Genomic DNA, 26,640 nt, shown 5'->3' with positions numbered 1-26,640 from the left:
GAGCAGCTGCGTCGGCGTGACATCCGACAGCCAACGCCAGTTGCGATCCACCTAGACGAAGGATCTGGGCCGCTGCAAGAAGCGGGTGGACGTGCGCGCTTGCGGCGCCAAAGAGACACATAGAGTCTGTCCCCGCAGCAGCCTGGCAGAAAGTGGAGAGGCGGCGCAGCCACGCTAAGCCACTCCCGACGGGCGGCCAGGTAGGAGCCTGCCACAGTCAGCGCATGCAAATTCCCTGGCCCGACAGACCACGGAACTGCGCATCCCCATCACACGTCTGGGAAGACATGGGGAGACGCAGTAACAAACGCCCCCACCAGCGGCCTCCTCCAGGACCCGGCGAAGAAGCCAACCACCTGCACTGCGGCCGCGCACGGCCCGAAATCCCGCTCCCAATAACGGCAACAAAGAGTCTCATCCACAGTGAAAATAGCACTACGCAGCGCGAATCACTGGCATAAATCCCCAATCTAATTCTATAGGCATCTCATCAGCGGGAAGAAAGTCTCTGCTAACCCTGTGAAGTCTATTGCCAGCAGCCAGCACAGCCACGGCTAACACGAGAGTGCCCCGCGGCCACCAAGGTGGGGAGTACCCGGGGCGGTAATACTCTGCAAGTCTCAAATATTAACAGGGCCACGGTCCGTGTGGCCAGAAGCGCCAGTCCCGCCTCCCGTGCACCGACAGCGACTCCTCTCCATAAAGACTATAGATATTTAATACAACAAACCCTCACACTGAGCCCCTGCCAAGAGCCCAGCATACCACAACCACGACACCAAAACAGCCGGGGCACTTCTCACGGGGCTCCCTGTGGGGGGTGCACACAATGACCTGTGAAAGCACCTCTTCCAACTGGCATCACAAACATTCCACAGGAGACGGATTAAACCAAATCAGGGCAATACCAGTCCATGCCACCCAGGGAGACCCGGTCCTAAATCAGCCCCCACAAGTGCCTGCCTCTGAAACGGTGTGGGTGGACATCCGAGGTCTGAGCCGCAGAACGGAGCGAACCCACCAACAACCAGGAGCAGCCTAAATCCCCCACATCACGCAACAGTCACTAATCAGTCTTCTAAACAACACCTCTAGCACAACGGAAGCACTCTAAATCACGTAGACGCCTGATCACAACCGCCAGCGACTCACTTACTCCCACCCCAAGCCTACAGAGGCTGAAATAAATCGCACCATGGGGAAAACCGACAAATCCCAAAAGAAACTGAACTTTGAGGCCAGCTCCGCCAGTAAACCTCCTAATGGGGGCAGCAGAGTGGTATCGCCATCACCAGATATGACACTAACAGAAGAGCAACCTCCAAACTTCGATATTAGGGTAATCCTGATGGATCTAAATGCAGGAATTAGTGATCTGGGCAGTAAACCTGACAACCTCTCATCAAAAGTAGATCAGCTTCAACACCGTCTTGACAAACACGCCGATAGGATGGGTACCGTTGAACAATGTGTATCTGACCTAGATGACGGTACGGCGGCCCTGACTTCAAGAGTTTCCACCCTAGAATCCCAAATGAAGGCAGTCTGCGCCAAAAAACGAGGATTTAGAAGGGCGCTCCCGCAGGAACAATATTAGAATTATTGGAATCAGAGAACAACAACTCCAGGGGAAAATGGAAGATCATGTCGAACAGATCTGCATAGAACTTTTCGGGAAGGAACTACTCTCCCAGCTGTTTGTCGTAGAACAAGCTCACAGAATCCCAAACACAAGACCAATCCCAGGCGCAAACCCACGTCCAATTATTGCAAAGCTATTAAACTTTAAAGACCGGGATGCAATACTCAAGGCTGCCAGGGAAAAAGGGAAACTCCAATATGACGGAGACCCAATCCAATTCTTCCCAGACTTCTCCCCCATGGTACAGACACAGAGGCGCTCATTCACGGCTGTCAAGAGGCGACTGCAAGACAACCAAATACTTTATTCAATGCTATACCCAGCAAAACTTTGCATTCAACATGAGGGGAAAGGACTTTTCTTTCACACACCGGAAGAGGCTAGTGACTACTTGGACCGCGCCGGATGCAGACCAACCCCAAACCTCCCAAGGCCACCTCGTGAAAACCAAAGACGCAGAGACCCACCATAACAGCCGATCTCAGTAACTGATGGAGGTGGTGACATGCCTCAGGCACCGCTACGCACGCTTTCCACCACCCTTCCTCCTGGGAGGCTTCTAGTGCCCCAAACACAACAACGTTCACAGTTTTGTTTATAAGGGAGGAACTCCGTGGGCCAGTTGGGGGTTGCCCACGCAGGGGAGGGTTGTTACATGCACCAAGTCACCTCCGGTTGAGGTGTTTAATCCCACCATGGTTTCATCAAAGGGAACCACCAAGGGAAAGGGGAAAGAATTGCGCCACCCATTCAATGCCACTCGCCGACCCTCCTCCCCTCATCTCACCACCAACGCTACTGCACCATCCAGCAAATGGCCCCCAAACATCAACCTGATCGCCGGGTCAAAGCTAACCACAAGATCACCGATCGGTGAGAACAAAATGAACACCAACATATATTTCAAATCACTCCATTCAAAGTCACAACCTGGAATATAAGAGGAGGCAACATCCCGGCTAAAACCAGGAAAATCCTGCAGTACTTGAGAAGACACGAGGTCGACATGGCCATGCTCCAAGAAACGCATTTACTTCCAGGAAAAGACCACCTCTGGGCTAGGAGCTGGGGTTGCCATAGATACCTCTCCTCATATTCATCTTACTCCATAGGAGTCGCAATCCTAATCCACAAGCAGACCTATTCCTGACTGGTCCACACAACGAAAGACTCCGAAGGCAGAGCTATCCTAGTATGTGGCATCATAGCGGGCCAAAAAATAACCCTTGTCAACTCCTACGCACCTAACGTAGACGGCCCCGACAACTTTGGCTGCGTGCTAACCCATCTCTCCACCCAAGACCCGTCAACCATGATTTGGGGAGGGGATATGAATACAGTGCTCGACCCGACGAGAGACAGATCAAAGAACACACCACAGCCCATATCCAAAGCCAGCCTTCAAATAAGAGAAATATGTAGGGCATTCGATCTGAAAGACGGATGGAGAGCTTCCAACGGAGAGCTACAAGACTACACCTTTCACTCGGCGGTACATAACACAAGCTCCAGGATTGACTACTTCTTCACCTCAGCAAATGGCCCACTAGTGAGCGGCGCATGTCACGTCTACCAAGAACTCTCTCCGATCACTCCCCAATAATCCTCAGCCTCAATCCCTCCAACCCCAGGTACCCGCTGCAGCGCTGGCGCTTCAAAACCAGCTCCATGCAAGATGAGGTATTCACATCCGAACTGAGTGAGGAGATCACCAAGTTCCTGGATTCCAACATGGGTTCTGTCCCCTCCGCCAGCACGATCTGGGAAGCTCTAAAGTGTTTTACAAGAGGAATCTGCCTCGCGAAGGAAAACGGCATCCTCAAACTCATCAGGCGAGAACTGGCAGCCAGTGAAAAGCAACTAAAGAACCTCAAGCTCCAAAACACAAGCACAGATGACCCAAGAATGAGGGCTGCCCTGAAAGAGGAATTACAGAAGTTCAACGCCACAGCGGATCGTGAAATAAAATTTCGAAACTACAACACCCAAATCAGACAGTATGGTGAGGGCCAAAAGCCCGGTGCTCTCTTGGCAAACTTGATAAGAGCCGACAACAAGATGTCACCAATAGAAGGAATTCGCACCAAGCAAGGTGTGCTAACTCACACCGACGAAGGAATGGCTGAGGAATTTAGACTCTTCTACCAGGACCTTTACAATACCAAAAAGTTCATACCAGGAGTTCCGCTGACATCAGAGAAGGTCTTTCACCAAAGGGTTGAAAAACTACATATAAATACCCTAGGAGACCTCTTCACCGAGGACGGCTTCATAACTCCACAACAAGCAAAACTGAAAGGCGCCAACACCGCACTTGACACGTTCATCTACTTCAGAACCCGATACACCCTACAAGCGCTCCTGCCAGTCTTCCCACGTCAACCACCGACCTGGCAACTGCTACACAGCGTAATACAGGCACAGGGAGAAGGCAGGCTGGTATCGCAAATCTACAGATCCATTATCACTGACACAATACCCAACAACACCCGCGCAAAAGTCAGTTGGGAAAAGTCCCTACGCATAACCATCTCAGATGAAGACTGGACCTACATCCTGAGACAAACGCAAAAAATAGCTCTCAACTCACGCTATAAACTAATCCGTTTCAAATTCCTTCACCAAACCTACTACACACCAGCAAAAGCAAACAAACATCATCCTGAAGCATCCTCGAACTGTGAACGATGTGGGACGCCCTCAGCCGATTTTGTCCATCTAGCATGGGACTGCCCCAAACTGACCGAGTTCTGGAACCAAGTCCTGAAGACGACACGTACAACTGTGGGAGAAGAGATACATCCCGCCCAGACGGTGGCCCTACCAGGAATGACAAAACTGCTGTCAGCACCAATAAGGAAACTGGCTGGACTACTGTTAACACTTGCCCGCAGGAGAGTCGCCATGGCCTGGAGCCGAGGACCCCACCCCACAGTATCTGCCTGGCGCAAAGACATCCTCTACTGTCAGGATGTAGAAACAGACTTTGTTAAACTGCTGCCTCTCCATACCCGTCCACCAGACATCTGGGGTCCACTGATACTATTCTTGATGAAGGAGGCGGAGGAAGCCCCTTCCTCCCCAGCGAGCACACAATAATCAGAGAATACACTCCAACGAGCAATTCGGCCTGACACCTTTATCTCCCTGAGACTGAGTACTGGAACATTGCAGTAAATACCCGTGAAGATATTGAACTATATGGTGAGAAGGAGTGGTGGGAGGGGAGTGGGGAAAGGGGGGGAATGGGGTATGGTGCAAAGTTAAGTCCACCTTAATGTGGGTGAGAAGTTGTATTATGTTACAAAAACCAAAAATAAAGGTTTTCAAAAAAAATAATTCATTGTACTTGACTGTGCCCCCAAAGTGACTGCGACTTCTTTCACTGCAGGCAGGCACACGGTCATTTGTCACCGGACGTAACCACACTCCATCCTACACAGCAGCATGAGCCTGTCACTCTGGTGTCTTCTCAATGCACTGCTCGTCAGTACTGTCTTCTCTCACCACACAGGTGCTTCACCAGCAGGGCCACCAGTGCCACCCAGAGTGAAGGTTCTGGCGTCCCAGTAATAGAACTGGACAGGCAGCAGGAGGACCACCTTGAGGCAGCTGTCTGGTGGATGGATGGGACCCCCGATGGAAGGCCAAAGAGAGAGATCAGGCGATTCTCCTAAGGGACAGTCGCCATCATTCAACTCTGCCTCAGCCACCAGCTCTCAACTCCCCTGACTCGCTTTTTTTCCCTCACAGAGGATCTTCCTGTTATGCACCTTGGAATGCTTCATTAGCCACAATGCTGGAGGTGGGATCATAGCTTGAGCCCCTTCCCGGATCACATAATGTATATTACTCTGTTTCTACCATGGGGAATGAAATAACCAACTAAGAGACCACAGAATTCCACAAGAAGACCCACCAAGGATGCTAGAGAATCCCACCTGTAACTAGTTATTTTCAAACATCCCCACCGACCTCAGTGATCTGCTCAATTACCACACCCCAGAAGACCCAACTGGATCACAACCACTAAATCGAAGCAATGATGTAGGCATGCCTGGAACACACCACTCGGATGAACACCAATCCCAAAGCAGGTATTATAACAGGATGCTTACAAAACACCACCAAGAAAACAACTGCAGGTGTTGAATGTAAAATCTACAGAATTCACATAACCACCACTACTCACGGAAGAGGTCAGAAGAACATACCTCCGTCCATCCAGACCAAAGATCCTCTATCTCTCACACTACTTTTTCAGATACCCACAGGACACGTGCCCACCAACTTCCAGCCAAGAACTTTAGGAGAACTGGTACAAGGATTTAGTGCCCACAGGAAGATAAAGAAGGTGAGAACAAAACAACCTGCATCCACCTACAATGCACAATGACGCAAGAGATAAATCCCACAATATGGCACACAGACTGCTACAATCAACTGCTAACTGGGGGACACCTTGCAACGGGGGAACATGCAATGGAACAGGATCAGACCAAACATCACCAGAGATGGGCACAACCTTAACGATGCACAACCACAGGGATGAACCCAATGCAACATGAAAATACACCTACTAGACCAGCTCAACGAAGACCTCAACACAACATTGAACAATGAGGCCTCCAACACATAAGGTCGGGAGCTAGGACACAGTCAAGTAAAACACCAAAACAAAACTTTCAACTGCAGATACATGAACAAATGCACCCAAGAAAATCCCACCACAACCGAAAAGGACACATCAAGACATGATGGAAACTTGGTTTGCAGACAACTAATGCGTGATAGAACACAAAGCCATCCTGCCCAACTTCAAGATCATCCATGTCAACCATGAAGTGAAGTGAGCCGCAGGAATTGCCCTCATTCATAAGGAAACCATTACCACCAAAGTCTCCCTGCCAACAATGATCCTGCACTGCAAATATGTCTCAGTTCACTGCATCATCACACCCTTTATCCGTTCTTCTAAACTACTACCCACTATCAAACAACCCAGCTTTTGCAGACATATTCTCAGATGCAATCGCCAACCTAAGTATGAACCACAAGCACCTTCTAATAATAGAGGATTGCACAATTTCAACACTGCAGTGAGGTCATTATCTTTATACATGTAGAACTTCTTCTCAAACAATAACTCAAAAAAGCAGCACACTCAGCAGGACAAACAGTGGATGAAATCTTCTGCAAGCAGGCAAGCACAACTGTACCACAAATTGTTTCACTGCCACGGAGTGATCACTTCGCATCGCCTACCTCATCACCACACATATTTACACCTTGCCAACCCACAGGAAAATCCTACGAATCGGCGAGAGTATTTACCCTTAACATAGATACTCTGAACACAGTCCTGGGGAATGGAAAACATGGTGCCCCACTGTCCCACAAGCAATAATAAATATGATGCAGACATGGATCCTAGAGGCCTTGAGCAAACTGGCACTGTGACGGACTTCAAACTCTTGGACAGAAAACAAGATAATAGATGGCACACTTCAGAATGGAATGCACAACTGGAAATCAACAGGAAGATTGTACTGATTTGGAGAGAACGTTACAGCAATAAAGGTAGACTAGCCTAAGTACATGGGCGTAGGAACTGGGGGGTACGGGGACAAATCCACCCCACTATTTTAAGTGGGGGGATACAATGATCTTTATCCCCCCCAGTTTGTGTGTGCACTGTTTGCGTGCAAACTTCATACTCTGTCTGAAGTTTGCACGCAGCGAGGGCCATGGATTCAATAACCATGGCCCTGGCAGTCTGATGATTCACACACAACACTGGGGGAGGGGGAGGAGAACAACGCAGGTCCACGAGCAAGAGTTGTTGACAACAACCCTTGCTCCTGTGCGTTCCCCTCCTCCCCCAACCCCAGGGAATACACAGCACGTCCCAGCCGAGGCTGCTGGTGTGTGCAGTGCGCTGCTGCGCAGCCTCCTTCATCTTCAACGCATGCTGTTGGCTTCCCGAGGCGTGCCACTAGAAGACTAGGGCTTCCTTCTAGCCTGACACGTTCCACTCAGTCAGAGACCGCTTGCCCATTCTTTGTTGTCTGCAAAATAGTGCATCTCCCTTGTCGCCTTGCTCCGGAGATTGGGTAAGTGGGTATACTCTGTATGCATCTCCATTGTGTGTTGCAATGTCTATCCCTTATAGAGTGATATATATTTTAATGGTTAATTATTGTTTTGTGATAGTCGGCAGGACAGGACTCGAACCTGTGTGGGGAGACCCCAATGGATTTCAAGTCCATCACTTTAACCACTCGGCCACGACTACAATTAACGATTGCTATCAGTTTTATTTCCTATGAGTGTTTTTCACACACCCCACTGACGTATCTGGCGCGTATATTTTTGAAAAGTCCTCGTTTCTGATGTAAATAAACACATGAGCAGTTTCGTGCTGACATCTATCAAATGCCTTAAGATCTGTTTGTTATTGTGAATGATCTAATCCCTGGTCGCGAGGAGGTGTGGATTGGGGAGAATACGGTATGCTGTCCTACTGCTCCATACTCCACACACCACCCCTTTACTCAGATACTGGGTTGCTTTGAGTTTCTCTGGCAGTGGCTCTCATGGAGGTCGCGAGTAAGGCACTATCGCATTATCAATGTGAGCAAAAACCTCCGAATATTTCTGTGAATTGTAGTCAGGCAGGAATGTATTTACAATGTGAATCTCTAAAAACTGCAATATTGGGATAAACTAGCACCTGATGGGCCGCTCACACCATAGGTGAACAAGCTTTAGTTCCATTCATCGTGTTGTGGGCTTTTTTGTGGGTTAAAGTAACCACACGACTCAAAAAATGACTTGCATATCTTTTTGCAATCAGAAAATGGTAAAATAGTGTGTAGTATCTCGCAAGTGGACCTCCTCATGCTGCTAGTCAGCCACCCTCATTCATACAAGGATACACCGACACAGGAGCTGGGGTACAACACTTCTTTACTTCATGGCCGTCAGCCTCAAACTGCCTTTCTGGCGGTAGCCCCGCTCCTTCCTACACGTGGGTCGCAGCCCACTGATTAATGGTAACAAACAGAGGACTCGACCTCGGAACACATAAACACTGGCGACACCACACCCTCCACTCACTAAACATGTAGTCGTGCATTCAGTTCATTTCTTCAATGAGGCGATGTGGTTTCTTTTTTGTTCTCTGTGGTCGACAATCCACTTTCGCCGATGGGTCTGTCCGTGTTTCTGGCGCTGTGTCGCCCTCGGAGGCTTCGCTGTCTCCTTCATAGGGAGCGTCCCATTGCGATAACGTGTCATTCATGTTTGTGTTGCCTGAACCTGTGGTATCAGGCATCCTTCTGAAGTGAGATGAGTTTCTTGTTATGACCCTGCGGTCTCCTTCTGCGGTGATGAGTGATCCCTTTTTCTTGACGATGGTGAGTGGTTCTTCATTGAACGGAGCTACGTTTTTGCGCTGTTGAGGTTGTCGGACCACTACCAGGTCCCCTGGTGCCAGGTCACTTCTCTTGGTCCTGCGAGTTGCATCGGCAGCTCTCTTCATGTTCTCTTTTGTGAGCGTGTCTTTCTCTCTCATTTCAGTATCCTTCTCAGACTGATCTTCCTCAGCTGCCAAATGTGGCAGCTGCGTTCTGATGGTTTACCCAAACGTCACCTCAGAGGGTGACTTCCCAGTGGTGCTGTGTGGGGTGTTTCTGTAGTCTCGCATGAGTTGGTATAGTAGCTTCTCGACAGGTTCTCCGGTGAGGCGCGCGATTTGTGTCGTGCGTTTGATGTTACTCATGAAGAGTTCTACCGTTCCGTTTGCCTGTGGCCATAAGGGTGTCACCTTTCTGTCGCGAAAACCCATATATTCGGCGAATCTTTGGAAATCTTGTCCAGTGAATGGAGGTCCGTTGTCGGACTTGACTATCTTGGGTATTCCGTAGGTTGCAAACATCTGATCAAGGGCTGGGATGGTGTGATGTGCGGAGGTGGACGGGACTATCTGCAAGTCGGGGTATCTTGAATATTCGTCCACAGCTACTAGTATGTATTCACCCCCTTCCATGGGCCCAACGTAGTCAATGGCTATTTCTTCCCATGTACCTTCGGGCAACGCTGTCATGCTTAGGGGTTCAAGTGATTTATGTGGCTTCACGAGTGCACACGTTGGACAGTTCTGCAGTAGTTCTTCTACTGAGGTGTCTAGATGGGGGAACCATAGTCTTTGTCTTAGCATCCTTTTAGTGGATACAATGCCCCTGTGTCCTTTGTGTGCTAGTTCTAGCACTTTCTATCACAAGCTTTGCGGGATTACGAGCTTGGTTCCTTTTAGCAGTAGTCCTTCCTCCAACTTCGCAAGTTCTTCTCTTACGGCTAGGAGGCAAGTGACATCTTGTCTCGTGTCACCATTCATTGTTTCATGGATCTGCTTTGCATGCTTCCATCGCCCTGTTTCTAGGCATCTTAGTATGACTTGGATTCCTTGGTCAGTATTCGATTCAGGTGCTATCTGCTCCATGTCAAGCCCTTGTGGTGTGCTGCTGTGGATGATGTATCTTATGTATTGATCAGCTATGGACGGTTCTGGTCCGCACTTTTCTCTTGGATGACGGGAGAGAAAATCTGCAGGGTTCTGTTCTTTCCCTGGCCTGTGTGTGATGGTAAACTGGTAGTCCTGTAACCGCAGGGCCCACCTGGCTATTCTTGGTGGCATCTTCGCCTGGGGGTTGCCATAGATGAATATGAGTGCCGGGTGGTCTGTTACTACTACGAAAGGCTTTCCTTACAGGAAGAGGTGAAAGTGCTTGCAGGCCCAGACGACCGCTAGTCCTTCCTTCTCTGCCTGAGAGTAGGCTTGCTCAGTTTTGGAGAGGCTTCGACTGGCGTAGGATACTATGTGCTTCCCACTTCCTTCTCTGTCGTCCAGTTGCGTGAGAATGGCATCTAGGCCGACGGGACTGGCGTCAACAATGAGTTCCGTGGTTTTCTTTGGGTCAAAGTATGGCATGTTTCGGGCGTCGGAGATACGGTCCTTGATTATTTGGAAGGCCTCTTGGCATTTAGGTGACCAGACTCAGTGTTTAACTTGGTGAGGGCTCTGAGCGGTTCGCTGATGGACGAGAAGTCTCGTATGTATCTCGTGCAATAGCTTGCAAGTCCTAGGAAGGATCTGAGGTCTGAGGTGGTGGTGGGTGGCTCAGCTTCTCGGAGTGCGCTAACTTTCTCCGGATCTGGCGTCATGCACTTTTCTGAAAATATGTGCCCAAATAATCAGAGTGTCCTTTTGCGAAACTCGCACTTCTCCTTGTTTAAAGTGAGCCAGGCTTCTTCTAGGGCCATGCAGACTCTCATTAGTGTGTCATCGTGTTGCTCTTGAGTCTGGCCGAAGACCAAGATGTCGTCGCTATAGTTCAAACAGTTGGGTACGTGTTTGATGACATTGTGTATTTCTGCTTGGAATACCCCAAAGCTGAGCCGTTTATAACGGAATAAACGTAGGTGGGTGGCAAACGTCGTTATGTAGCGGGAGCTCTTGCAGAGTTCCATCTGGTGGTAGCCTTTGTTTAGGTCCAATTTGGAGAATACTGTCGCTCCATTTAAAAGATGCACCATGTCTGTTATTCGTGGGGCTTGATGTCGTTCTCTCAGGATGGCTTCGTTTGGTCTCCTCATGTCTACACATATCCGGATGTCGGGGGAGGTTCTTTTGGGCAACGGTACTATAGGGGAGACCCATGGTGTGGGGACTTCTGCTGGGTCAATGATGTCTGCCTCGAGCAATTTGGTCAGTTCATTCTCGACTTGCTTTTGAATGTTAATGGGGATGCCCCTGTAGTGTTGTGCCACTGGTGGGACGCTGGCGTTGATGTGGAGTTCGATCTGTCTGTTCTTCAGTTTTCCAAGGCATTTGAATAATGATGGGAAAACTTGGTCAATGCTTGTTGTCGGGTCTAAATATTTATGCACCATGAGGCGGTATAGTATGTGAATGAGTCCCATCTCTATGGCTGCTTGATAGCTTAGTATGCACCCGCTCTCGGTGGCAGCCTCTAGTACATGCATGGGGATGTTTTTCTCGTGTTCCTTGTATCGGCATGATGCCATAAAGAATCCCTTGCATGCCAGGGGTGTTTTTGAGCCGTATGGATAGATGAGGGCTATTGCTGGCTGTAGGCGAGGGGCGTTTGGTATGCTTTCGTAAACCTTCTCACTGATTACGTTCACGGTTGCCCCCGTATCTATCAAAAATTCAGCAGCAGTTTGATTGATTTGTATTTGTAGTATTGGGCTGTGTTCCTTTGCCGTGTTGTTTCCAAGGGCGTATAAATACCCCTTTTTCCGTGGTGCTTCTTGGTGTTTCTCCGGTCGGCGGGCTCTCTCTTCTGATGACGCACTTGACACGCTGTCCGATTGCAACTGTTCTATGAGGCACCATACGTATCTGCTGGGTCTTCTTTTTGTCCTGGATAGGGTGGTTTTGCTCTCCCTCCAGTTTTTTTTTCTTGTCTTCTTTCCGGTTGTTCTCTAGTTCTGTTGTGGGTTTCCCGCTTTTTCCTGCCCCTCTCATCTTGCTGCGGAATATCAAACACACGGCCTTGTAGTGGTTGTCAACACCGCATGCGGAGCATGTTTGGCCCATGGCGGGGCACGTTCCTTCATGGGGGTACTCGTGTCCACACCGGTAGCAGAACGGATCGCTGTTGGTTCTTGCTGTTCCTTCTAACTTGTCGAGGCTTTTGTGCTTATGGTGCGTGATTTTTATTTCCTCCAGGCCCTCTACTTGCGCTGCGAGGGCAGCATCTGATCGTGCCAGCTGTAGGATTTCTTCTAGGTATCTCGGCTGTTGAAGTAGTCGTTTTCGAAAGTTGGCGCTTTCCCACCCCAAAATCATCTGCGACCTGAGGGCCTCCTCATTTGAGTAGTTGTTGAAATCACAGTGCTTCATTTTTGCTCTTAACCTCATGACGAATGCGTCTATGGTTTCTCCTCTGTTTTGCTTGGTGGTGTGGAATACATGCCGTTCATAGTCCACATTTGTGTGGGGCATGAAGTATTCTGTGAGCGTTGTCTTTAGTGTGGCGTAGGAGTCTATGGTGTTTTCAGGTATTTCATCAAGGATGTCTTGCACGTTAGATCCTACGGCATGGATTAAGAGGTTTAGTTTTTGCTCCTCCTCTAGTGGTCCGGCCGCTTTTAGGCATACTTCGAAGTCCCTCAACCACCTTTTCCATCTTGATCCGAGGGTGCCGGTGTCAGTGAGGTCAAAATTTGCTGGCAGTTGGGCTAAAAAGCTGTCTGTCATCTTTCTGGGTTCTGGTCTGGCTGGAGTCACTGGGATTGTCAGTGACTCCCCTTCCGATCCACTCATGGGTTGATCTTCTGGTGCTGTACTAGCTGTGTGGCTCGCGAGGCCTGCTGTCCTGTGTGCAGCCGTTCTGGGGATGCCAGGGGGGGAGGGGCGCTGTGCCACGTGTTGATGGGCCTGTGGGGCCTAGCTTTTGTAGCGCTCCCTGGAGCCTTGTGCACGTTGGGGTTTATGATCTTACCCCTCTGATCCTTGTGGAGCCAAATCGGGAGGCCGTGTCCCTGCCGCTCTTCTCAGTGTTGTTTTTTGCCGTAGCCTTTGGCGAGAGGGTCAGTACTCCTTAGCCGCCCGGAGATGTGAACAGGGAGCCGCTGCTCCACCTGCTGGTGATTGGATGTGCCTGCCGGCGTCGTTGCCGTTGGCGGGAAAGGTTTTCCCTTCCCCCCCCGCCCGGACGGATGATACGCAGGGAGCCGCTGTAGCTGCTCCAGCCGCGTGGGATGTGCGCGTTGGAGCCTTGGTTGAGCTTGCGCTGAGGCTCGTTTCGACGGCAAGGAGCCTTCTCGCTTCAACCCGCTGTCTCCGGGAACCCTCGACCGGAAGATGTCCTGCGGCTCCACTGGTGCCTCACTGCTCACCACGAGCGCTTTGGACCTGCGATGGCGGGCACGGTGGAAGATACGTGTAGTGGACCTCCTCACGCTGCTAGTCAGCCACCCTCATTCATACAAGGATACACCAACACAGGAGCTGGGGTGCAACACTTCTTTACTTCATGGCCGTCAGCCTCGAACTGCCTTTTTGGCGGTAGCCCCGCCCCTTCCTACACGTGGCTCGCAGCCCACTGATTAATGGTAACAAACAGAGGACTCCTCCTCGGAACACATAAACACTGGCGACACCACATAGTGGTTTTGAGTTTTTTCTGTCTCGGCTTCCCTCCTGTGAAAAATGCAGTCTTTGCGTGTTTTCTGTAGGGAAAGGATATATGCTGCCTGTTGACCTAGATTGTTAATAATTGTAGGGTTCCTTTGGGTACTAAAGACCTTTCCTTCATGTGCATTTTCCAAGGTGTCTTTTTTGCTTCTTGAGAAAATGTAAGTATGTAAGAGAGAGTAGGTTTGAGTCAACAATGATTTTCCAATTTGCAAGATGACGAGGTGGCCGAGTGGTTAAGGCTATGGACTACTAATGTCCATTGTGCTCTGCGCACGTGGGTTCGAATCCTAGCCTCGTCGGGTGCAGCTTTTTATTTATGCTTTTTATGGGCATCAAAATAAACTGACTTCTTCCGTTTTTTGGGGCAGATTCGTAATCGACTCTGTAAACCCCTAATAATTTGCTTGTCAGACAGATCCCTGTATTCTGCTAGCCTCCCTGCTAGTCAATGCACACTCCAATGATATGCTTGTCATGGGAAGAAACCCTTTACTCCTCCTGCAGTTTGATCAGGATTATTGCTTGCCACTGTTAACCAGAGTGATTATTAAATAGCGTTAACTATCGATTATGGGCGCAGACATGGACGTTACCAGTCCTCAAGCTGAAGCCTGGTAGGCCAAAGTAGCCAGGGCCTAATACCATAGACGTCCATGCCCACCCCTCCAGGAGGTAGTTAAGTATATTAGCAACCAGACTTCTTTCGTCCCCGTGTGCCATTGGTATTTTTATATAATTTTTTTATTTTTATTAAGGGAAACCAGGCAGCTGGGAGGCCCTCTGGGTGAGTCTCGAGCTGGGGAGGCAGCAAAGGGGGTCAATGCGCCGGATGCATGCAGAGATCAGTATGTGACGGTGCAGGCGTGAATCCTGGTATGGCAGCTCAAGAGGTCAGTGTGACGGCTGCAAAGTTCAGTATGTGACAGTGCAAGCTCGAATCTTGGTATGGCAGCTCAGGAAGTCAATGGGCTGGCTGCAGAGATTAGCATGCGACTTGCACCATAAGTCCTGCAGGGAGTCACTGCCTATATGCATGGCATCTCGTGGGGTTCATGTACCTGCTGTGGAAATCTCGAGTCTCCTCGATGTTCGAATCCTGATATGAAAGCTGATGAAGTTAGTGTGCCTGCTGCAGAAAACCACGTGCGTGTGCAGGTTCGGGTACTGCAGCACGAGCTCAGGGGATTACAGAGACTACCGCGTAGATCCTGGGGGGTGGCTGCGTTGGGGGTCTTGGGATGGCACCTCAAGTTGTTATTGTGTAGAGATTTGGGAGGGACTGGTTTTTTGAATTTGAATTCTGTTGTGAAAGCTTCGAGGTTTGATAACTTGCTAAGGGAGGCCAGGTTATTGCACTGGCATACGAGCTCAGCTGGTTAATGCACCTGCTGCGTGGGTCAGAGTGACACATTCTTCAGCATCAGCTGCACAGACCTGTGTGGTCTGACTGCAGGTAGGTTGCAGTCCTTCCAGGCAGGGTTGACTCAGCCTCTCTGCCCCTCCCTGGTTGATAAAATGCGGACCGATTTTCAGTAGATGATTAGAAATGAAACATTTTGTTCCTGGGAGTTTGTCTAAAAATGCTCGAAAGATCAAACATTCAGACCGGTGCGATGCTAGTAATCTGCGTATGTGTTTATTGTAAGGCGCCAAGTCAGCGGCATAACCGTTTCGTTCCAGGCAGCACAGTTTACATGTGCCAGATTACCCATAAGAACAAAAAAGCTACAAACCGAAAATGGCCACTTGTGAAGCAGAAAAAAAAAGAGACCCTCTCATTTTCTATCTGCCATGGGTGACCCAGAGTAGGGGAGGAGTCTAGAAAAGGGAAGACGTCGGAGGATGGTAACTGAGCGTTGGGCAAGGTGAAGTGGGCTAGGGGGAAAGGCAGTCTGGAGCACTGGTAAGGAAAATGGTGGATCCAAAAGAGAGTTAGAGTTTGACACTGTTTACTGGTGCGCTCCGCGTACCCTGATTGGCCAGGGCTCTCCGTTCTAATATAAGTTAACAGCACTCATTTCAAAAACCTTAGATTGAAAGGCCTAGTTGGCCATTCTAGGATTCAAACCTATACACTTTACGTGTCCCAGGGATTTCTGCAGAGGTCGCATTGCATCAACCAATGTCATCAGTTGTACCATCAATTCTACCAAATTGTTTTCATAGTTTTAATTCAAAAGCAAAGTATGTTGATTTTTGGTTATTGGTAATTGCCACTATTTTTAAGCCGGGGCAGCTGGTGCAAAAGGAGGTTTGATGCAAACCATTTGTGCTTCCCCCAATCAGTCAATGCTAGTGCATTTGAGGGTAACACCTCAATTCGAAGAATAGGATAGAAGATTCATCATCCTTAACACTAGTGTGTGTCTATGGCTAGTCTGACAGTGACATACGCACCAAACACATACCAGTGCTACCATGTAAGGCCATTGTGAAAGGCCAAACCTGCATTTTGTCACCCTGCGCACCAATAGAAGGAAGGGAGGATCTGCCGGTTGGCATGTGATGAACGTATCGTGCATAGGATGGCACCAAATGCATGTGACTGGAGAGTCACATTATATGGCAGGCTTTGCTGACATACGCCGGGTCCCACTCCCTACTAGCACTAAATAAACGGTTTTATGGGCGAATGTAATAGTGATGAATCCAAATGCATTTCCGCAACAAAGCCACTGTGCAAATGCATTCCCGCTACAAAGCCACTGTGCAAATGCATTCCGCTACAAAGCCACTGTGTGTTTCACTCCGAATGCATTACCGCTACAAAGCCACTGTGTGTTTCACTCCGAATGCATTACTGCTACAAAGCCACTGTGTGTTTCACTCCGAATGCATTACCGCTACAAAGCCACTGCGTGTTTCATTCCAAATGCATTCCCGCTACAAAGCCACTGGGCCTCATTACAACCCAGGCGTTAAGGGTTTAACGGCGCCGTCGGCGCCGTTAACCCTTAATGCCTGATTACCATTTTTTTTTTTAAACATATTTTTATTAAGAGAGCAGTTCATAAGCACGACAGTAATTTGTACAGTTCCATTAACACACAGAAAAGGAGCATCCAGAAACAAGCCGACACAGCATCCAGATTATAAGTACAAAAATAGCACTTGCAAGATAGGTATATATCACAAATCAGGGTGTGTGTTCAGATGCTATATCTGAGTCCGAGTCCAGGTCGCACAGGTAGAAGCGCAGCAATGGCCAGATGTCCTTGGGGCGAGAGGGTGATGGCACTGACAGTATAACTAATTCCTCATCGTCATTTACCATACAGAGTTCCTTCAAGAAGGAGGCCCTAGTTGGGGCAGTGGGGGATTTCCAGCATTTAAGGATACAACGCTTTGCAATGATGCATGATATATTGAATAACCTCCTCGTAGTTTCCTTTACCTTCCCTATGTCGCCCAAAAGGTATTTCAGGGGCGAGAGGTCTGCCGGAATGGCTGTGATGTCTTCAAGGAGCATCGCCACCTCCCTCCAGAATTCAACAACCCTGGGACACATCCAGTACATGTGATAAGGTCCTGCATTAGGGGAGTCGCATTTAGGGCAGGCACCCGTGCAAGTATTCACAAATTTAGCTACCCTGGAGGGGGAGTAGTGGAGTTGGTTCAGTACTTTGAATTGGATTAGTCGTAGCCCAGAGTTCATAGACACCGATCGGGTTAGTTGGCAGTACCGGGCCCAGCGGACCTCATCTATCTGGGTGCCCGTGTCCCGTTCCCAGACCTCTCTCATCGTGTTACGTGACGGGGAGTGGGCCTGAACCAGGGTGTATAACATGGAGACCCCCTTGCCACAGCTGTCCGTGGACACCATTGACCTAATACATTCGTGAGGTTGGGGTTCTTGTGGGAACGTTGGCCATCTCGCCAAAAAAGCCGCCCTCATTCTATAGTATTGTAGGTGTTTCAGTTGACCCCTGCCCACCACTGCAATGAAATCCGTGAGATCACAGAACACCCCGTCAGGGAACATATCGCCCAGTGTAAAAAGTTTGTTAGGATCCCAGGATTGCTGAAGGGCCCGATCAAATGTGGGGGAGATGCCAGGAAAGTCCCATAAGGGGACCTCCGGGTCGTAGGGGGATTCCACGCCGATTCTTTTATATATCTTGGTCCAAGCTTGAGTGGTTGTATACACTGGGTCAAATGGGCATATGCCACCATAGCACGGGTTAAGGAGGACTGAACGTATGTCGCTTGGGCGGACCGAGTGTTTTTCAATGAGTATGTGTGGGGCTGTGTCCTCAGGATCAAACCAGTGTTTTACATATTGTGCTTGTGCACATAGGTAATATAACTCAAAGTCCGGTGCAGCGATGCCACCCTTAACAAACGGTTCCACCATTTTATCCCAACCCATCCTAGCTGTTTTGCCATTCCAGATGAACGAGGAAGCAAGAGATTTAAGTTTAGCAAAGAAAGGTTTACCAGGCCAGAGCGGGATATTATTGAAATAATAAAGAAGCTTGGGGAGAACCACCATCTTCAGCAACGCCACCCTCCCATATAAAGATAGTGGTAGGTTAGCCCACATCTGAAGTTTAGTCACCAGAGTTGACAGCAATTCCCCATGGTTGTGTGCGTATAGCAGGTCCTTATTTCTAGCCACTAGTATGCCTAGGTACCTCACCGTGGAAGGGGCAGGTCCCCTGTGCTGTCCGTAAGGGGGAATATTTCGGACTTGGGCACATTGATTCTGTATCCAGAATGTTCAGAGAATTCCTGTATGTCTGCCATGATGTGTTTTACGTTCTCAATGGGGTCCCGGACGTACAGCAGGGTATCGTCCGCATAAAGCGAGATAATCTGAGGCCCAGACATCCTAAGCCCTCTATGTGCATGGTGCTGGCGTATGTATTCCGCCATTGGTTCAATAGTTAGAGCAAAAAGTATGGGTGAAAAGGGGCATCCCTGTCTAGTCCCCCTGTATAGGCGGAAAGCGGGGGAAAGAGTGGCGTTAGTCAAGACCCTGGCCGTCGGCCGTGTGTACAATAAACGCACACAGTTGATGTAGTAGTGACCCAGGCCAAACCGCTCCAACACCAGGAAGAGGTAGGTCCAGGACACTGAATCAAACGCCTTTTCGGCATCTAGTGCGACCACAGCCGCCTTGGCATCCGGGTCTAACTGTGCCATAAAGTTAAAGAGCCGCCTCAGGTTGAGGGCAGTAGATCGGGTTGGAATGAAGCCCGCCTGGTCAGGGTGGACAAGGATCGACATGTACGGGAGAAGTCTAGTGGCCAGCACTTTTGCAAAGATTTTTGCATCGGTATTAATTAGGGATAGGGGTCTGTAGGACGCCATGTCTTGTGCCGGTCTGCGGGGTTTCAGAAGGACAGTGATAATTGCCTCCCTCATTGACTCCGGGAGTACCTGCCGGTCCATCGCCTCCTCCCATACCTTCAACAACAGCGGAGCCAGCTCATCACTGAACTCTTTATATAGTTCCGCAGGCAGGCCATCAGAGCCAGGAGAGCGACCATTCGATAAAGCTTTTATGGACTCAACAATCTCGTCGACAGTGATAGGACTATCTAGCGTCTCCCGGGTCGCATTGGTTAGTGTGGGAAGGTCGAGGTCGTCCAGGTATCGGAACGTATCCTCTTTATTTCTTTGATCGTGATTAGAATAAAGAGTGGAGTAAAACTCCATGAATGCAGAGTTGATATCCCGCTCTCCATTTACCAGTATACCATTAGGGGTGTGTATACTCGGGATCGGGTTGTGATGCCTGTCAGTTCTAAGCATGTTGGCGAGGAATCTCCCAGCCTTATTACTCTCCCCATATCGCCGCGCTCTGGCCGGTGCGGCCATGTACAGGACCTCCCTGTGAGCCAGCCTATGGAAATCTCCCAGTGTTGTGTGCATTTGTAAAAGGGTTTCCTTGTTCCGTGTATTACTGTATTCGGTCTGTAGTAAATCAAGCTTCGCCTCAGTAGAACCCAGCTCCTCCCGCACCGACTTCAGCATACCCGTCGACTTACCCAGGATATTACCCCTAACCCAGACCTTGAATGCATCCCACAGAGTCGCGTAAGTTGGAACTGAACCCTCGTTCATTTCCAAGAATTCTGCGATCTCAACATGCAGCGACTCGCACACGTTAGGATCCTTCAGGATTGTGGATGGCATTCTCCATCTTCTCGCCGGGGGAAGAGCGTCCCTCAAGTTTAAGTCAAGTGTTATCGGTGAATGGTCAGAAAAGGTCCGGGGGTGTATATCACATCCAGCGATGGCCTTAACCAGGGATTGACTAATGATCCAGTAATCAATGCGCGAGTGAGAATCGTGCACCGACGAATAGAAAGAATATTTCTTCTCCCTCGGGTGTAGTACCCGCCATGCATCAAACATGCCCATCTGTTCCATCAGTTGCTTAACCACTAGTGCCGCCCTGGTGGGAGTCCTAGGGACCGTCGACGAGCGGTCTAGGGATTGGTCTAGTATCATATTGAAGTCTCCACCCCAGACGACCCGTACTTCCCCAAATGAGATTAACATATCTGCTAGAGCACAATAGAACTGTGGATCGTCTAAATTAGGGCCGTATGTGTTTATCAGGACCGTCTGGTGCCCCGCCAGCTCCCCCAATACCAACACGTATCTTCCTTGTGGGTCTATTTTGCTGGACTGATATTTAAAACACAGTTTAGGGTGTATAAGAGTCAGCACTCCCCTGGATTGTGTCGAGTAATCAGTGTAATACCTGTGGGGTCCCCATCTAGGCAAGAATTTAACATTGACCTGTCCAACCGCATGTGTTTCCTGCATAAACAGTATTTGGGGGCTGTGTCGCACCACATATGCTGAGATCTTTCTTGCCTTAATTGGGTTATTTAACCCCCGGATGTTCCAAGAAAGGAGCCTGATGTCTAGACCTTTATTGTCCCGTGTCATGTTCATACCACAAATCAAGTGGGAACCCACACTCTCGTCCCCCCTGCAAGGGAAACGGAGGGCCTGCTATAGAACTGCTCTCAAATTTAATCATAACAACTCTGAACGTACATTCCTCAAACAGGGCCGGCAAAACCGCCGGCCTAACCATACCATTTTTCCACCCCCATCCCCCACCCGCATCATCAACCCCAACTAGACGATGTACCCTTAGGACCATAACTTAGGAACACTCCTGGGGGGTATGAGCGACACTCACGCGGCTTCCAGCCCAAGAGATCTACGGCCTTGTTAAACCAAACATTGACATTCAGGGCCGCCCAGTGGCCAACAAGCCGCAGCATCATAGCGGTGTAACATCAGGAGAACCCCATCAACCCTCGGGGACATCGGGCTCCGCAACACCACGAGGCGGCAGTTCGCGGCCCCCGGCCCGGTCCCGAGCCGGCAACGGGATAGAGGCCTCAACATACAACATGGCTTCCGTTGGGTTCTCAAAAAAATGGGCCCGGCCACCATGCTGTATTCTCAATTTCGCCGGATAAACAAGCGAATACGGGACCCGGCGCAGCCTTAACTGCCTCTTGACGGGCTCATAAGATCTTCTTAGTGTTTGGACATTCGTGGAAAAGTCCGGATATATGTGTATCCTGTTATTCTCGTGTAGTAAGGTGCCCTTTTCCCTGGACATTCGCAGGATAGCGTCTCTGTCCCTGTAGTTTAGGAGACGGGCGATTATTGTACGGGGTGGAGCGCCCGGTTTAGGCGGAGGTGCCGATGTGCGATGTGCTCGCTCAACCAGAAAGTGGTCCGAGAATGTGTCTGGGCCCAGCAATTCTTTCAACAGGGCTTCTACTTGGCGCTCCATAGCTCCTTTACCGAAGGTTTCGGCCACCCCGACCAACCTTATGTTATTCCTCCTCGAGCGGGATTCTAAGTCCTCACATTTATCAAGGGTTTTTCGGAGGTCCCCCTTCAGTTGAGCAATGTCGCGATCATGTTGCGCTATCGTGTCTTCGTTGGTGGCGATTCTACCCTCGGCCTCAGTGGTGCGGGCACTCTCCTTGTCCACCCTCTCCTTGAGGGAACTAATTGTTGCTCCAATATCATCGAGTTTTGTGTTCACCGCCAGGAAGCCACCCTGGACCATAGCCATGAGTTTATCCACCCTCTCCTCCATTGGCAGCTCAGGTGAGCCAACTGCCCGCTGTGCCGGTGGATCCGCGGACCCACTGGGCTGAGCACTTGCAAAGGAGTCCATTGGACCGGTTTTCCTGGAGCGTACTCCCTTCTGATCGTGGCGGCCCATATGCAATAGGGAGTAAGCGGGGGTGTCTACTACATTGTTTCCCGTATCCGTGTGTTGTAAAGGAGTTTTATAGGGTAGGCAGCGTGTTACTCTCAGTCGCCATGTGACAATTCAGGGGGGTGAGTCCAACAGGGCCGCAGCGGGCACCAGCCAGGCAAGGTCGCAATGGCCTCTATAAGGGGGAGTTGTGGGTAGGCGGGTAGGGTCAACAGTACATTGTATACCGTTGCGTGCAACCGCTTAATTCAGGCACTCGGATAATATCGAGGCATGTAGTCCAGTGCCCCAGTTGCCTAAGGCCAGAAGCCCACCTCGAGCCCGCACCAAGGAAGCAAGGAGTGATGAGCAGGCCCGGCCCTTAAAGCCTTATGCTTTGTACGCGGCGGTCCCAGGCCCCGCAATGTCCAAGAGGATTAATGTCCGGGGGGAGATCTCCCCGAGAGTGATCACACCCTCTAGTGCCACTTCCCCATTGAGGACGGTCTTCCCCCCGCCGACCACCACACCCGATCTTACTTGCGGCGGGATCCACCCCCGTCCAGGTAGGCCCAGCAGGCGTCTCCACGTGTGCCTCGCAGACTCAGGGTAGGCGGGGGGGGGGCAATCGTCCGGTGGGGGCCGCGGTCGTCTATCCCGCGCGGCGCCGCGGTTGCCTCCGTCCAGTGAGACCGCCAGGAGCGCCGGTCGCCGCCTCAGATCCCCCGTCCACAGGATCGGGACTCCAGCAGGGAGCCCCCACGTCCACCAAGCCCCGTTGGGCCCCGTCAAGTTCCCCCGTCCTGCCGGCGTCGGCACTCTGCGCGAACAGGATGCGTGCGGCCCCTCCCCCCGCGGCTCCGGATGGAGTGTGTGTGGAGCCCGCAGGCAGCCAGTGGCGCGGCTCCGAGCCACCGGATTTTCTGGGCGGTGTAACTACCGCACGATCCAGTGCCCAAGCCCCAGATTTGGATGGGTGGGGGCCGCGACCGTCCACCATGCAACGGCTCGCTGATTGTGCTGCCAGGGCGGCCCTGAGCAAGGATGGTCGGTCTTCAGGATTGATCGAAGCCGGAGCTCACGGGCTAGTCGGCCATCTTGTCGTGCGCAACAGCGCCCCCATGCCTGATTACTATTTTAACGCCTGCTTTTAGCAGGCGTTAAAATGCAAGGCGCTAACCCGCCTTGGTGCTAATTAATTAGCGCCTTCCCCACTCCCATTATGCCCTATGGGGCAAAAATGGGAATGGGGAAGGGTAAATGGGGAATGGGGATTTACCGCCCCACTCACCTTGGAATGGGGCGGTAAATCAGCCATCCACCATGGTGTAAACAGAGTTTACACCATGGTGGTAAAGGAGGGAACTTACCGCCTGGGTTGTAATGAGGCCCACTGTGTGTTAACAAGGAAATTACATCTTTGAAAAAACTGACCTGTTATTAAACTATTGCACTTAGTATATAGAAATGTCCTGGCCTGAGGCACTTGTCTCCTGGGTGCCCCCAATTTCCCTCCTCCTGGTCTCGGAAACCTTAGTCAGTGAATTCTATTACACCAACCTAGGCATAACTTCCCTTTAGCCAAACCTTTTAAAATCAATACCTATGCATCTTTCAGCTTAACAAGATCACATGTTATTGCCTATATGTACACCCTATGGGCAGTGAAAGAGTTAATCGTAAAGGACAATCATTGTGAATGAAGGACATACAGCGCTAAGAGGGGGGAAACTTTCTTCACAGACACTATGCTACTTGGGATGTTAAATCCTGAAAGGAATGTGGCCCGATGGGTTATGTCGCGGATTAGAACGTGGTATGGGGTTCACAATTAAGAGAATTCCACCAAGCCATAGGGGGCTTACTTAGAAGCTGTGGTCCTCATCCCATTGGGAGTGTCCAGTTGAAATCCAACCACAGCACCATATGTATTGTGAGTCGACAGCTATTTCTGGTCATCCAGAAAAATGACGATCTTGCGCCTGACTTTTTTTTTTTTGGCTGTTCCATTCCCCTCCTCCCCGGAGCAAAGGTTTTGTTAGTGTTCAGCACTGCTTTGCATTGTTAAAGGCTCACAAGCTTAACACCACCTGCTTTTCATAGTAATGCATTGCAAAAAGGTGTTCATTAAAATTTTTTAAAATATCACACATTAATAACACTGGAATGAAAACTACCTTGAAAAACCTAGGAAGTGAAATCATGTTGGAAGATAGAGAGAGTAGACACCTTATCAGTGTCTTATCATTCACTTGCAAATGCAGAGCCCGGTTGAATCCAGTGCTCTCCCTGGGAGAGCCACTGGAGGGTGATCCTCCCGAGATCTGACCACCTGCCAGTCGCTCCTTCATGATCCTCCTGGATTTAATATCTGATCCTTCCACTGAAGCCAAAGATCGAAAAGACTCTGGATATTGTATATATCAAAAATGCATGTGGAGGTCAACTTGTACAATAGAATTCTTTCTCCATCTCAACTCATTCCTTTTGTGCCAGACAGAGTAACTTACCGCTGATCAAAACATCTAGCCGCTCAGTGAAGTTACCACTGATCAAAACTACTAGCTGCACAGTGAAGTAACTCATCTAACATGCCCACTTTAGGCAAAAACTGACCCACCCTAAAAGGTTGGGCCTGCACTATGGAAATCCAGGTGCTGCCTGAAACCCTGGTGAGTTGGGACGGGAGAAATGTAATTTTGGCCTGTGTGAGAAGAGTTTTAGAGCTTTTGGGAGACAACAGTGATTCTGGCCACTGCCCCGACTGTCTGACAAACACCTTCTTTCCCTGTCCAAGACGGGCCCTACCCTTTACGGGCAAAATACCCAGCACTCCACTGAGCTCACCCCCTAGCGCTTCCCACTTTATACACCTAGAACTTACCCTCACCCCTTCTCTCTCTCTGAACTTGCACGTTCTGAATGTTCACAGGCCTAGTAGATCCGTCTCTATCTTATAGTGTTATATTTAATTTTACTCCCATGTTCCCTCCCTGTTGCACTGTGGGCGTTTTGAAACACAATTTACTTGTTGTATAAGCGCCTAACAAGCAAACAATAAATAAATAAATAATAATACATGAGCATGCTAGAATGAGTATAGATTAATCTCTCAACCTGCCAACCAGCATGCCAAGGAAGACAAAATGGGCGAGTGTGGCACTCAGATTTCAAGAAGCCCTTTCTCTGAACCAAAGGTTCTTGCCTCCATTAACCCTTAGCAGGAAGCTCATGGGGATTAAGTGGAGTGTCCTCCTGACTGCCGCCTTTCTCTCATCTGCCAACTCACATATTCTTTTTTTGCACATGGGATGCTAAGTATCTCTTTGAGAGAGAGAATGAGAAAGGGAGAGAGAAAGAAAAAGAGATAGAGAGAGAGATAGAAAGAAAGGGATAGAGAAAGAGAGTGAGAGAAAGGAAAAGTGAGGAGAGAAAGAAAGTTAGAGAGAAAGGAGAGAGAAAGAGTGTGCATGCGAGAGAGAGATAGAGAGAGAGAGGGATTGACAGATCAAATTGTGAGCTAGAGATATGGCACCTATCTAGGAGGGTAGGGTTGCAGGTTGTTTTGCCTTGGAAGGCCCAATCCCACCTTTCCCTGACTAACCGTCTCTCCTCTAACATCTCCTACCACCTTACACTACACACACAAACCCTACACAGACGGCCACAACAGGCCTAGCTATGAGCACATCAACACTAACCGAGCCTTGACTACACTCTCCTCCTTAGTTCTGTTGCACTCTCCCACAGCAGCGGTTAATCAGACCCAAAGCCCTATAGTCTATCTGATCTTGGGCTCATCCTTATGGATTACATACTCCCAGGTTTCTCTGCCAACCCCATAGAAAGCAGATTGGCACACAGGAACCAGGTACTTCTGACCTGCACCCATCAACACCACAGGTTTCGCATACAGAGAGGTTTCATGGAGTTGTGTAATCCACACGCCTGTGCATAGTAGTGATAGTATTCAGATTATGTTACTTCATAAATAAATATGTTGTGCTGTGCGCATCTAACATTGTGCTTCATATGTCCTTGGTTCAAAAAGGAACTTTGAAGACCTGAAGCAGTGAAGCACATGTGCCAGAGCTGATTTTCGATTACTTGCAGCAGCCGAACCTCACACAGGAAAGCGGACACCTGCACAGCATAATAAGTGAGTAAAGTTGATTAACAGAATGGCATATATGTTGCAATCCTCTTTTGTCCGATCCTGTGTGTACAGATGTTTTTGCTTGGAAGTATTACTGTTTTTATTTCCCTCGCTGCCCACTCCACCTTCTCATGGGAACTGTTTGTGTTCGCTTTACTTAAACCTTACCATCAAACTTTCCACTCAAGTGCCTGTCAGTGTTTTTTGAAAGCAGCTGCAAACCCGCCCTACCATTAGCCACTCGATTTATAAGCACTATGCATGTCCTTCACTGAAGTTCTGTTAAAAACATGCATTGGCAAAGCCAACAATTTCAGCTTGTTTATCAATATCAGGCATTCACCAAGCTGTGCTATTATATGTCCATAATGCCCAAGTGCTTTCACCACCTTGCAGCTGCTAGATTCCAGTTTAGTTTAGTT

At 49.5% G+C, this 26,640-nt stretch overlaps 2 non-coding genes across 2 annotated transcripts; one reads left to right on the top strand and one right to left on the bottom strand.

Moving 5' to 3' along the window:
* Window positions 1–7,849: 7,849 nt before the first annotated feature.
* TRNAS-UGA (transfer RNA serine (anticodon UGA)) lies at window positions 7,850–7,937 on the bottom strand. The gene has a single exon. It is a non-coding gene; the product is annotated as a tRNA-Ser (tRNA).
* Window positions 7,938–14,086: 6,149 nt separating this feature from the next.
* Window positions 14,087–14,170, top strand: TRNAS-ACU (transfer RNA serine (anticodon ACU)). The gene has a single exon. It is a non-coding gene; the product is annotated as a tRNA-Ser (tRNA).
* Window positions 14,171–26,640: the final 12,470 nt, after the last annotated feature.

The sequence above is a fragment of the Ambystoma mexicanum genome, chromosome 1p (assembly GCF_040938575.1).
Source record: "Ambystoma mexicanum isolate Mex_15411 chromosome 1p, UKY_AmexF1_1, whole genome shotgun sequence".
Classification (NCBI taxonomy): Eukaryota; Metazoa; Chordata; class Amphibia; order Caudata; family Ambystomatidae; genus Ambystoma; species Ambystoma mexicanum.
The sequence above is the reverse complement of the archived record's forward strand: the minus strand, read 5'-3'. Positions and strand labels throughout refer to the sequence as shown.